Source organism: Eriocheir sinensis, chromosome 12 (genome assembly GCF_024679095.1).
Source record: "Eriocheir sinensis breed Jianghai 21 chromosome 12, ASM2467909v1, whole genome shotgun sequence".
NCBI classification, from domain to species: domain Eukaryota; kingdom Metazoa; phylum Arthropoda; class Malacostraca; order Decapoda; family Varunidae; genus Eriocheir; species Eriocheir sinensis.
The window spans coordinates 18,875,831-18,885,830 of record NC_066520.1 but is presented as its reverse complement, the minus strand read 5'-3'; the positions used below and the strand labels follow the sequence as shown (position 1 = coordinate 18,885,830).

The 10,000-nt window shown below is 41.7% G+C and overlaps 1 protein-coding gene across 2 annotated transcripts in view; it reads left to right on the top strand.

The window, feature by feature from the left end:
• LOC126997550 (protein espinas-like) overlaps positions 1 to 10,000 on the top strand; it is a 154,980-nt gene that overhangs the window by 36,517 nt on the left and 108,463 nt on the right. The gene's annotated exons all lie outside the window — the stretch shown is intronic.

Genomic DNA, 10,000 nt, shown 5'->3' with positions numbered 1-10,000 from the left:
TTCTATTTTCCCTCCTGTTTTTGTTTCCTTTTTTTATTATTTCATTCCATTTTTCGAGTTTCCATTTTTTTCCGTGACAACATCGTGATATTTTTTTTTTATCTTTAACTTCCCAATTTTCTTTCGCTTTCTCTCCCTTATTAAATCGCTGCACATCTTCCACTATTGTCAAACTCACTTCATTTCCAGTTTATGGCTCAGTTGTTTTCCCATCTTTTCAGTTTCCTTCACTGCATCAACTAACTTATGTCTTATTGTTCCTATGCATCATATACAGTAGAAGGGCAATTTTACATCTTTCGTTCTCTTTCCATCATTATTTGTATACACTTCAATTATCATATTTCCTCTTTTATGATATTTCTATACACACATTCAGTTATCATATATCTCTAACGATCATAATGCATCTTAATAACTGTCTAACTTTTCTTTTTCTCTCTTTTTAAGCATTTCTCTATTTTATTTTTGCTTCTATTCTTTATCATTATCATCTTTGTCCCTCGTTTTTGGTTTCTACTTTTCCTGGTATTTATGTTCCTTTTCTTCGTTTTCACTCCTTATTTTCGCATTTTATATTCTTTTCTTTCTAACTTCCTTACTTTCTTTTACTATTTATATCACATTATTTTATTCCACTCTTTATTTTGGTTTTCCTGTCCCTTTTTTAATCGTTTTCACTTTATTTTTAACATTCCGTCCACCTGTTTTAATTTCCAGTCGTCTTATGTGTTTTCTTCTTTTCCTTTTCCTTCCTTTTTCACATCTACTATATTCTCTTTTTCGTCTCCTCATTCATATCAAATCAAGAACTACGTATTTTTTTCTAGTTGTGGTTCCTGTTCTCGCTCTTACTGTTTTATTTTGCCATTCACAAAGATAAAAGAAAAACATCCATCCCTTCTACTCATTCCTAATATCAAGAAAGAAGGGAGGAGTTAGCAAGGAGTAGCGTGTCGCCCTGGCTATGTAACTGCTGTGTCGGAAGGGTGTAAGGAGAGGAGGATGGAAGGAGAGGAGGAAGGAGGGGAGGGAGGAAGAGGAGGAGGAGGAGGAGGGAGAGGTAGGAAGAGAGAGAGGTAGAGATGGTGGAGGAAGGATGGAGGAGAGGAGATGAGGAGAGAGAGAAGGGAAGAGAGAAGAAAGGGAAAAAGATGAGAAAAGAGGAAAGAAGAAAAGAAAGGAAAAGAAAAAAAGAAAGAAAGACAGAAAGAAACAAAAAGAGGAAGGAAAAAGGAAAAGGAAAAAGGAAAAAGAAAAGAAAAAAGGAAGAAAAAAAAAAAAAATAAAAAAAATAAAAAAAAAAAAGGAAAAAAAAAAAAAAAAAAGAAAAAAGGAAAAAAAAAGAAAAACGAAGAGGAGTAAAAAATAAAAGGAAATAGGAAAAAGAAAAGACAGGAAGAAAATGAAAACAAAAAGCAAAAGAACTGAAGAAAATATAACAAAGAAAACAAAGTGATGTAAAAAAAATAAAAGGAAATAGAAAGAAGGAAGGAGAAAATGACAACAAAAATTAAGAAAACCGGAAAAGAAAAAAAACAGATAAACAAAACAAAGAAAAACAAATACAAAAGGAAAATGAAGAAAATGGAAAAAAAATGAAGAAGAAGAAGCAACTCAAGCCTACATTTACCTACTTACCTATTTACCTACCTACCTACCTACCTGTGCCTGCCTCCCTCCTTGCCTGCCTGCCCTGTGCTTGCCTTCCTCCCCTTTCAAATGCAAATCATCTTCACATTTTAACATTTTACAGAGACGGACCAAAGCAGAGAGAGCTTGGTCCGTCCTTCCTTCCTCCCTTACCATTTTCTTTCCTTTTTCCATCTATATTCTCCTTTCTTCCTTTCGTTCTTTTCCCCTTTCTTTTATATTATCCCGCTTTTCTTTGTTCCCTCTTCCTCTCTTGGTTGGTTGGTTGGGTAGATGGGCGGCGGAGGGGTTGTGGTGGCGGCGATGGTGAAAGACAGCGAGAATATTCATGCCTTTTCGGGGTTATATTGTGGGTATTAGGAAGAATGGTAGTGTGGTGGTGGTGGTGGTGGTGGTGATGGTGAGGCAGATTGGTAGGAGTCGTAGGAGCGTAAGGAGTAGAAGGAGGAGGAAGAAGAAAAGAAAAAGAACAAGAATGAAAACCAGGAAAAGAAAAATAAAGGGAGAGATATCAAGAAAATGACACCAGAACACAAACAAGGAAAAAGAATATTAAAGAAAACGATGAACGAAACAAAAATATCAAACTACAAAAGAAAAACAAGACTTAGAAAAGGGAGGAGAACAAGAAAAGAAAAGAGGGATGAAAAGGAGGCTGATAACGAGGCAGAGGAGAATAAAGAGGAGTAGAAGTAAGAGGAGGAGGAGGAGGAGGAGGAGGAGGAGGAGAAGAACAAGAAACAGGAAGAAAACAAAAACCAATAAAACAAGAACAAGAAGAAAGCGAAGAAGAAAGCAAAACAAAAAAAAGAAAACCGGAAAAAGAAGAAAAAGATGAACAACACAAAGGAAGAAAAACAAGAAGTACGAAAGCAAGACAAGGAAAATAGAGAAGAAGAAAAGGAGAAGTAAAAGAAAAAAAAGAGTGAATGATTAAGGATACAGCTGATGAGGAGGTAAAGGAGAAGGAGTCCGAAGAAGAGTAGAAATAGAGGAGGAGGAGAAGAAGAAGGAGGGGGGGAATGGGGGAGGGGGTAGCCACATCAGAGGGCCGCCGGGCTATGCAAATCAGCACTAAAATTTTCTTGCTGAGGCGAAATTAGTGGGCACCCGCGAGATGGCTTGAGGGGAGGAGGAGGAGGAGGAGGAGGAGGAGGAGGAGGTAGAAGTAGTGGTCAGTTTTATTACGTGGTAGTAGTAGACTAGTAGTAGTAGTAGTAGTAGTAGTAGTGGTAGTAGTAGTAGTAATAGTAGTAGTCGCATTCCATTACCTAATACATGCTACTACTACTACTACTTCTACTACTAATACTACTATATTTTATTTTAGTAATACGCGTACATTGTTTGACATGAGAGAGAGAGAGAGAGAGAGAGAGAGAGAGAGAGAATTGTGTCAGGGAAGTGAAAAATATAGCTCTCACCATCTCTCTCTCTCTCTCTCTCTCTCTCTCCTATTGTTCTGTTTCTCGCTGTTTCATTTAATCATATATATTTTTTTCTCTTCCCTTGGTATCGTATCTGCATTATGCTCTTCCTCCTCCTCCTCCTCCTCCTCCTCGTCTTTCGCCACCCCACATTTTTCGTTTTCTATTCCCTATCCCGTTTTCTTTAAGGGGGTACACGGGTAATTTTCGTTCCCTTTCCCACAATTTCCTTCTCCAGTTATTCGGTTTAATATTTTTTCCTCTGTTTTCCTTTTGTCATTTCCTTTTTTTTTTTTTTTGTTTTGTTCTGTGACTTTTGATTGAGTTGACGTTATTTGACGCGATTTTCTGCCATTGTCTTCTGTTTGTTTTGTGTTTTTTAAGAGAGAGAGAGAGTTAAATTTCTTTCTCTCCTACTCATTCATTCATTCATTTCTCTCTCTCTCTCTCTCTCACCTATCTCACCTGCCCGCTTGCTAATTACTCTGTTGTTTCACCTTCCTTGACCACCACAGCCTCCTCCTTCTCCTCCTCCTCCTCCTCCTCCTCCTCCTTATTCCCATCTTACACTCTTATCCTCAAGTCCTCCCTGAGCATTCTACTCCTCCGTCTCCTCCACCTCCTTATCCTCCTCTTCCTCCTCCTCCTCCTCTTCCTCCTCCAACTGAGCCGCTGACAGTATCTGGAGGATTATCGTAAACTCCCTCCCTCTCTCCCTCCGTCTCCCTTCCTCCCTCCCTCTCCTTCTCTCTCCCTCCTTCTCTCCCTCCACACCATTCCTGGCCAGTTATCTAAGGCCTTTATGTCCCTCTCTCTCTCTCTCCCTCTCCTCTCCTTTCCTTTACTCTCTCTCTCTCTCTCTCTCTCTCTCTCTCTCTCTCTCTCTCTCTCTCTCTCTCTCTCTCTCTCTCTCTCTCTCTCTCTCTCTCCTTATCTATCCTTATGCTAATTATCTTGTTTTTTTCACTTCCTTAACATCCCCCTGCTTCTTGTTCCCCTTCTACTACTACCACTACTACTACTACTACTACTACTACTACTACTTCTACTACTACCTTACCTCTTCTTCCTCCTCCCATAACACAAATACAACGCCTCAAAAATGCTAAAGTCTTCCTTCAATATCATACAACAAAACAACAACTTATGATTCACTCAATAAAGAAAGAACAATGAAACTACAAGTACTATTATAATACTCTGTTCACGATAGCTTCACATTTAGGCTCCTCCCCTTTTCCTGATCCGCTGTATAACATTGGCTGGTCCACACGAAAGCCACGCCTCTTTCTCCACCTCCGTAACTTAGTGTGAGTATGAGACTGTGAGGTTTGAATGCTGGGGAGGGTGCATGCTTATATATAGTTTTTTTTTTTTTTCTATTATAACTTTTCCTAACTTATCTTAATCTCCATAACCTTTTTTATTTTTCTTCTTTCCTTTGTTTTTTTTCTGTTATAACTTTTCCTAACTTATCTTAATCTCCATAACCTTTTTTTTATTTTTTTTATTTCCTTTTTTTATCTTCCAGCTATTTTAATCCTTGAATTTTACCATTATCTAGTTTATTATTATTTCTACTTATTTTCTTTCCATTTTTTTTTTTTGTCTGATATAACTTTTCCTAACATTTTAATTAACTAGTCTCCGTAACCTTTTCTTCATTTTCTTCTTTCCTTTCTTTATTCTCATTTTTTACTGGTTCCATAGCCCGTACCTTTAAATATATCGGCACTTCACTTCGCCTGTTTCAAAAGCCTCTCGTAAAAGTGTGCTGGGCTTTTCTTGGACTTTTTTTGTGATCCTAATGATAGTCTGACACGACCTCTGCACCATGAACGGAACCCCCCCCCCCACCCCCTCCCCCCATGAAAACCCGGTTAATCTTCCCTGTGGCCTTGGAAACCAGTCGCAATGGGTGCCCGATACCTTTAAGAATATGGTCCCAGAGCTGTCCCATTGAGGGCGTGGCGTACCATTGTCAATCTTAATGTATGGACTCGGCTGGAGGAGGAGGATGTTGGAGCCACTGTATAAGATAGTGTAAGGGAAGCTGTATATTGAAGAGGGATGGTGTGTGGTGGTGATGGTGTACGAGAGGAGGTGGTGTCAGATTTGTAAGGAAGGCTGTTTGTTGTAGGGAGATGGTGGGATGATGTTATGTAAGAAGGGAGAGAGAGAGGGGTAGAAAAAAGGCATTAGATCTGGGTGTTGGTTCAGTAAGACTCGTGATTAATGAATGGAGGGAGACGGAGCTGTAAGGGTAAATATGATGTTGATGATGATGATGATGATGGAAATGGTGACAGTTCTACTACTACTACTACTACTACTACTACTACTACTACTATTACTACCACCACCACTACTACTACTACTACTACTACTACTACTACTACTACTACTACTACTACTTCTACCGTTTCCCCCACTCCTCCTCCTCTTCGTCCTCCTCCTCCTCCTCTTCCTCTTCCTCCTCTTCTCATGGTCAATTTTTCTCTACCTCTTTAATTTCGTTCGTTCGTGTGTGTGTTTATTTCTATGTCCATCTGATGTTATATAATACATTTGTTTGTTTACTTATTTTTTAGTATTATTTTTAGTATGTGTGTGTGAGTGTTTTTTTTCTGTGTACGTAAAAATCCATGTGCGTCAAAACGAGGCCTCTGTTAACAGGTGTGTGCGTTAATGAGGTGATTAGACCCGTGTACCTGTGTGATAGGAGCTTGTAAGGGGGGGGGGTAATTAACCTGACGAAGGGGAAAGGGGGGAAAAGGGGGAGAAAGTGGGGGAAGGGAGAAAGTGACAGATTGGAGGGAGGAAGGGAGGGGAGAGGAGAGGAAGAGAGATGAGAGGGGAGGAAGGAGGGGGAGAAGGGAGGAGAAGAGAAGAGAGGAAAAGAAAGGAAGGGAGAGGTAGAAAGGGAGGAGAGAGGGAAGGAAGGGAGACGAGAGAGATAAAAGGGGGAAGAGAAGGCAGAAAGGGAGGGAGAGTGAGAAAGAGGAGAGGAGAGGGGAGGTAGGGAGAGGAAAGAAGGGAGAAGAAAGAAGGGAGGAAGAAGAGGGGGGGAAGGGAGTGATGGATGATGATGGCCGTGATATTTGAGCTGTTTTCCATCTCTTCCTTCTTCTTCCTCCTCTTCCTCTTCCTTATTTTCTTCTTCCTTCCTCTCTTTCTTCTCATCTTCATTCCATTTCCTCTTCTTGTCTCGTGTCCTTGTGGTTTTCATCTTCTTTTTCCTCTCCCTCCTCCTCCTCCTCCTCCTCCTCTTCCTCCTCAACCATACAGTGGTAGAAAATAAATGAGGAAAAGAGAAAAAAATAGAAGAAAAACAAGAAAACTTTCGATACTATTACGTCCTACTTTTTTTCTGTCTGTCTGTCTGTCTGTCTGTCTCTTTCTCTTACACATATTTCTACTCTATAACCTGTTCGAGAGAGAGAGAGAGAGAGAGAGAGAGAGAGGGAGAGGGAGAGAGAGTGTATATAATTATCAAAAAGTCAAATGTCAGGTGCAATATTATGTCTCGTACTTAATATCACAAGACTCGCTCGTGGCCGCAATATAACCAGTGTTCCTATTAATAGTGATAAGCCTCTCGTGATGGTGAGACTGATAATGGTGATGGAAATAATGAAAATGACAGTGGCGAGAATAATGAGGTTTTACTTTTCCTAATTTACACTTTTTTTTTTTTTGCCATCCTTTTTTTCTTCTTCCTTCTTCTTCCCTTTCTCTTTGATTGTTCTGGTGTTTGATTCTTCTTTTCTTCCCTCTTCTTTTTCTTTCTTGTGTAGTGTTATTGCTTCCCTCTTTCTTTTCTTTTTCTCTTCTCTCTTCTATTCTTCTTTTTTCTCTTCTACCTCCACTTCATCTCCTCCTTTCTGTCTTTTCCTATTTTTCTTCTTCCTGTCCATTCTACTTCCTCTCCTTTCCCCTTTCTTTTCTTTCCTCCCTGTTCATTCCCTTCCTCCCCTCTCCTTTTCCTCTTCATTCCTCTACCTTATGCTTATTCCTCCCTCTTTTCCTCTCTTCTCCCTCTTCTTTCCTCCTCTTCCCCTGTGCTTTTTCCCTCCTATCTCTCTCTCTCTCTTATTTTCCTCCTTCTCCCTCTCTTCTGCCCTCTCATCTTTTCTTCTTCCTATCTCTCCTTTTTTTCCTATTAATTTATTTCCTCCCCTCAACCCCTCCCTTCACTCCTCCCTTTCTCTTCCTTCTCCCCTCTCTTATCCCCTCCTTCTCCCTTCCCTGCTACTTGTTTGTTATTTCTTCCCACTCTGCCTCCCCCCTCCTCTCCCCTTCCCCCTCCTCCCCTCCCCCCCCCCTTTCCGTCATCTCCCTAGAGTGCCCAGGTGAAGGCTTTATCACCTGGCTCACCTAATAAAGCCACGCCCGCAGTGTTGCCAGCGTCCTCCTGCAAACACCAGACTGACACCTGTTGTTGGGATTGGCAATACTGACCAGCTTCACTTTTCTCTTTCACTTTCTTTCTTTTTGTTTTCTTTTTCTCCTTCTAATAATAATAATGATAATAATAATAACAACAATAACTAACAATAATATTCCCATCCGTCCCTTCACTAACTAGCATTTCCTTCACTATTATATAACTCGCACACACAGCAAGAGATCGGTCGAGGTCGAGGCGGAACCTAAATCAACGCTATAACGAACAAAATCCCGCGTAACGAAGAAAATCCTCGAGTAATGAAACGGATCGGACGCTGAGACTGTCCTGCGGGGGGTAGCGGGCGGGAAGGCGGGGAGGCGGGCGTGAGGGAATGAGGGAAGCAGACTGGAGGATGGAGACACAGACGGGCGGAGGGTAGCGGGCGGAAAAACGGACTGGAGGGCGTGAGGGAATGAGGAGGGCAGACTAGAGTGCTGTTAGACAAGCGGCCAGATGGGTAGTGTGGGGAAAGACGGGCTGGAGGGTTTGCGGTACGGAGGAAGGCTAGCTAGAGGGCGGGTAGATGGGCGGGCGGAAGAGTAGCCGGGGTAAATGGCGGGCAGCGGGCAGGAGAACGTGAGTGAGTGCCATAGGTTGGGTTTAGGTCAGGGTTACCAAATTATCGTATTCAGGCACTCAGCACATCGTATTTTCCGGTTCTGAGTCACAGCTTTCGCAAACAAACGCCAATAAGTAATGCTTTTAACGAGAACTTTAACTGGAATTTCGTTATCTGTGTGGGTAGGAAAGTTTTGGGCCCTGGAACTGATAAATGCGATGTTTTGAGTACGATAATTTGCCAACCCTGGTTTAGGTGCTCTCGTATCGAACTCACAAGTCAGTCAGTCAAAACAGTGAGTCATCCAGCTATTCCGTTCCTGGCCTCTTGCAGACTACTCATGTTCTTGCGTTCTTGTGTATCCTTATGGCTGTACTTCCCCGTTTGTAAAGACTCTTAACTCCGGTTCTTGTGTCACGGAAAGGCCTGTTTGTGTTGCCTCTCTTCTTTGCCCTAAATGACTGCAACTGAAAAACTAAGCGAGAATGGGCGGGTGGAAAAAAAGGAAGGTTGGAGGAAACAAAGGAAAAGGGGAAGAAAAGGAAACGATGAGAGATATATTTGTAAATGAGAAGAATGAATATGTTTTTTTTTCCATCTCCTTCCCCTTAACTCCTGCAAGCTTTCATCCTCTCCAATATTATTTCCAGATTTCATTCCTGTGATTCCTAATATTGTCTTTATAAGGAAAAAAAGTTTATGTCGACGTCAGACCAAAACACCTCGGGTATTATTACAAAAACACATGAAGACGTGTGTGTGTATATAACTAGGATATCAGCAATCACTCTTCTTTTAATTTAAGGAAAAAAATACCTAATAAAACCACGAGTCGGACCCGTGAATAGCACGTTACGGACGGGTACACATTACGGAGAGAGCAGCGTAGTCCCTCCTCGCCTCGCCACGTCGCAAAATCCAGGTATGAAGGGAAATATTAAAGGCCCTTGTAGTTAGCAGCCACCCAGCCTTAGCAAGAGTCATTTACGAAGATACTCAGGTAGATGGGGAACCAGCGAGCGAATCAGTCAGCCAGATAGATTGCCAGATAAATAGATAGACATATATGATTCTTATCCACCCAGCCAGTCATCGAGCCAGTCAGCCAGTCATACAGTCATATAAGTAGTCGGCAAGCAATTCAGTCAGATAGCCAGCCAGATAGATAGACATATATGATTCTTAGACACCCAGCCAACAGTCAATCAGCCAGCTAGCCAGCCAGTCAGTCAACCAGTCAGCCAGTCATATAAGAAACCACCCATCAGGTCAGTCAGCTAGATAGATAGCCAAATAGATAGACAGACATGATTCTTAGCCAGACAGATAGACAGACAGCAAGCCAGCCAGTCAGCCAGGCATATAGATAGCTCGATACCTAGCCATCCTATCACACAGCCACTCAGCCAGAAAGCCAGCCACCCGTAAAGCCAACTCAGTCAACCAGCCAAGGAGTCAATCAAAGGCTTTCCAGATAGCCAGTCAACCAAATAACAAGAAGAAAAAGCAACCAGTCAGCCAGTCAACCAGTCAGTCAACCAGTCAGATCTTCAGCCAGTTAGTAAACCAGTCAGTCAACCAAATAGAGACAGCCAATCAACCAGTCAGTCAGTCAATCAGTCAATCAGTCAGATCTTTAACCAGTCAGTGAGTCAACCAGGTAGTAAACAAACAGTCAACCAACCCACCAGTCAACCAGTCAGTCAGCCATTCAACCAAGCCAGTCAGCCTCAACCAAACACAATCATCATCATCATCATCATCAGTGTGTGTGTGTGTGTGTGTGTGTGTGTGTGTGTGTGTGTGTGTGTGTCGCCCGCTAATGAACACGGTCCCATTGTGTTCTGCTTACCGTGATGAATAAAAAAAAAAAAAACGAAGGAGAGATTGAAGTTCATATCCCCTTAATTG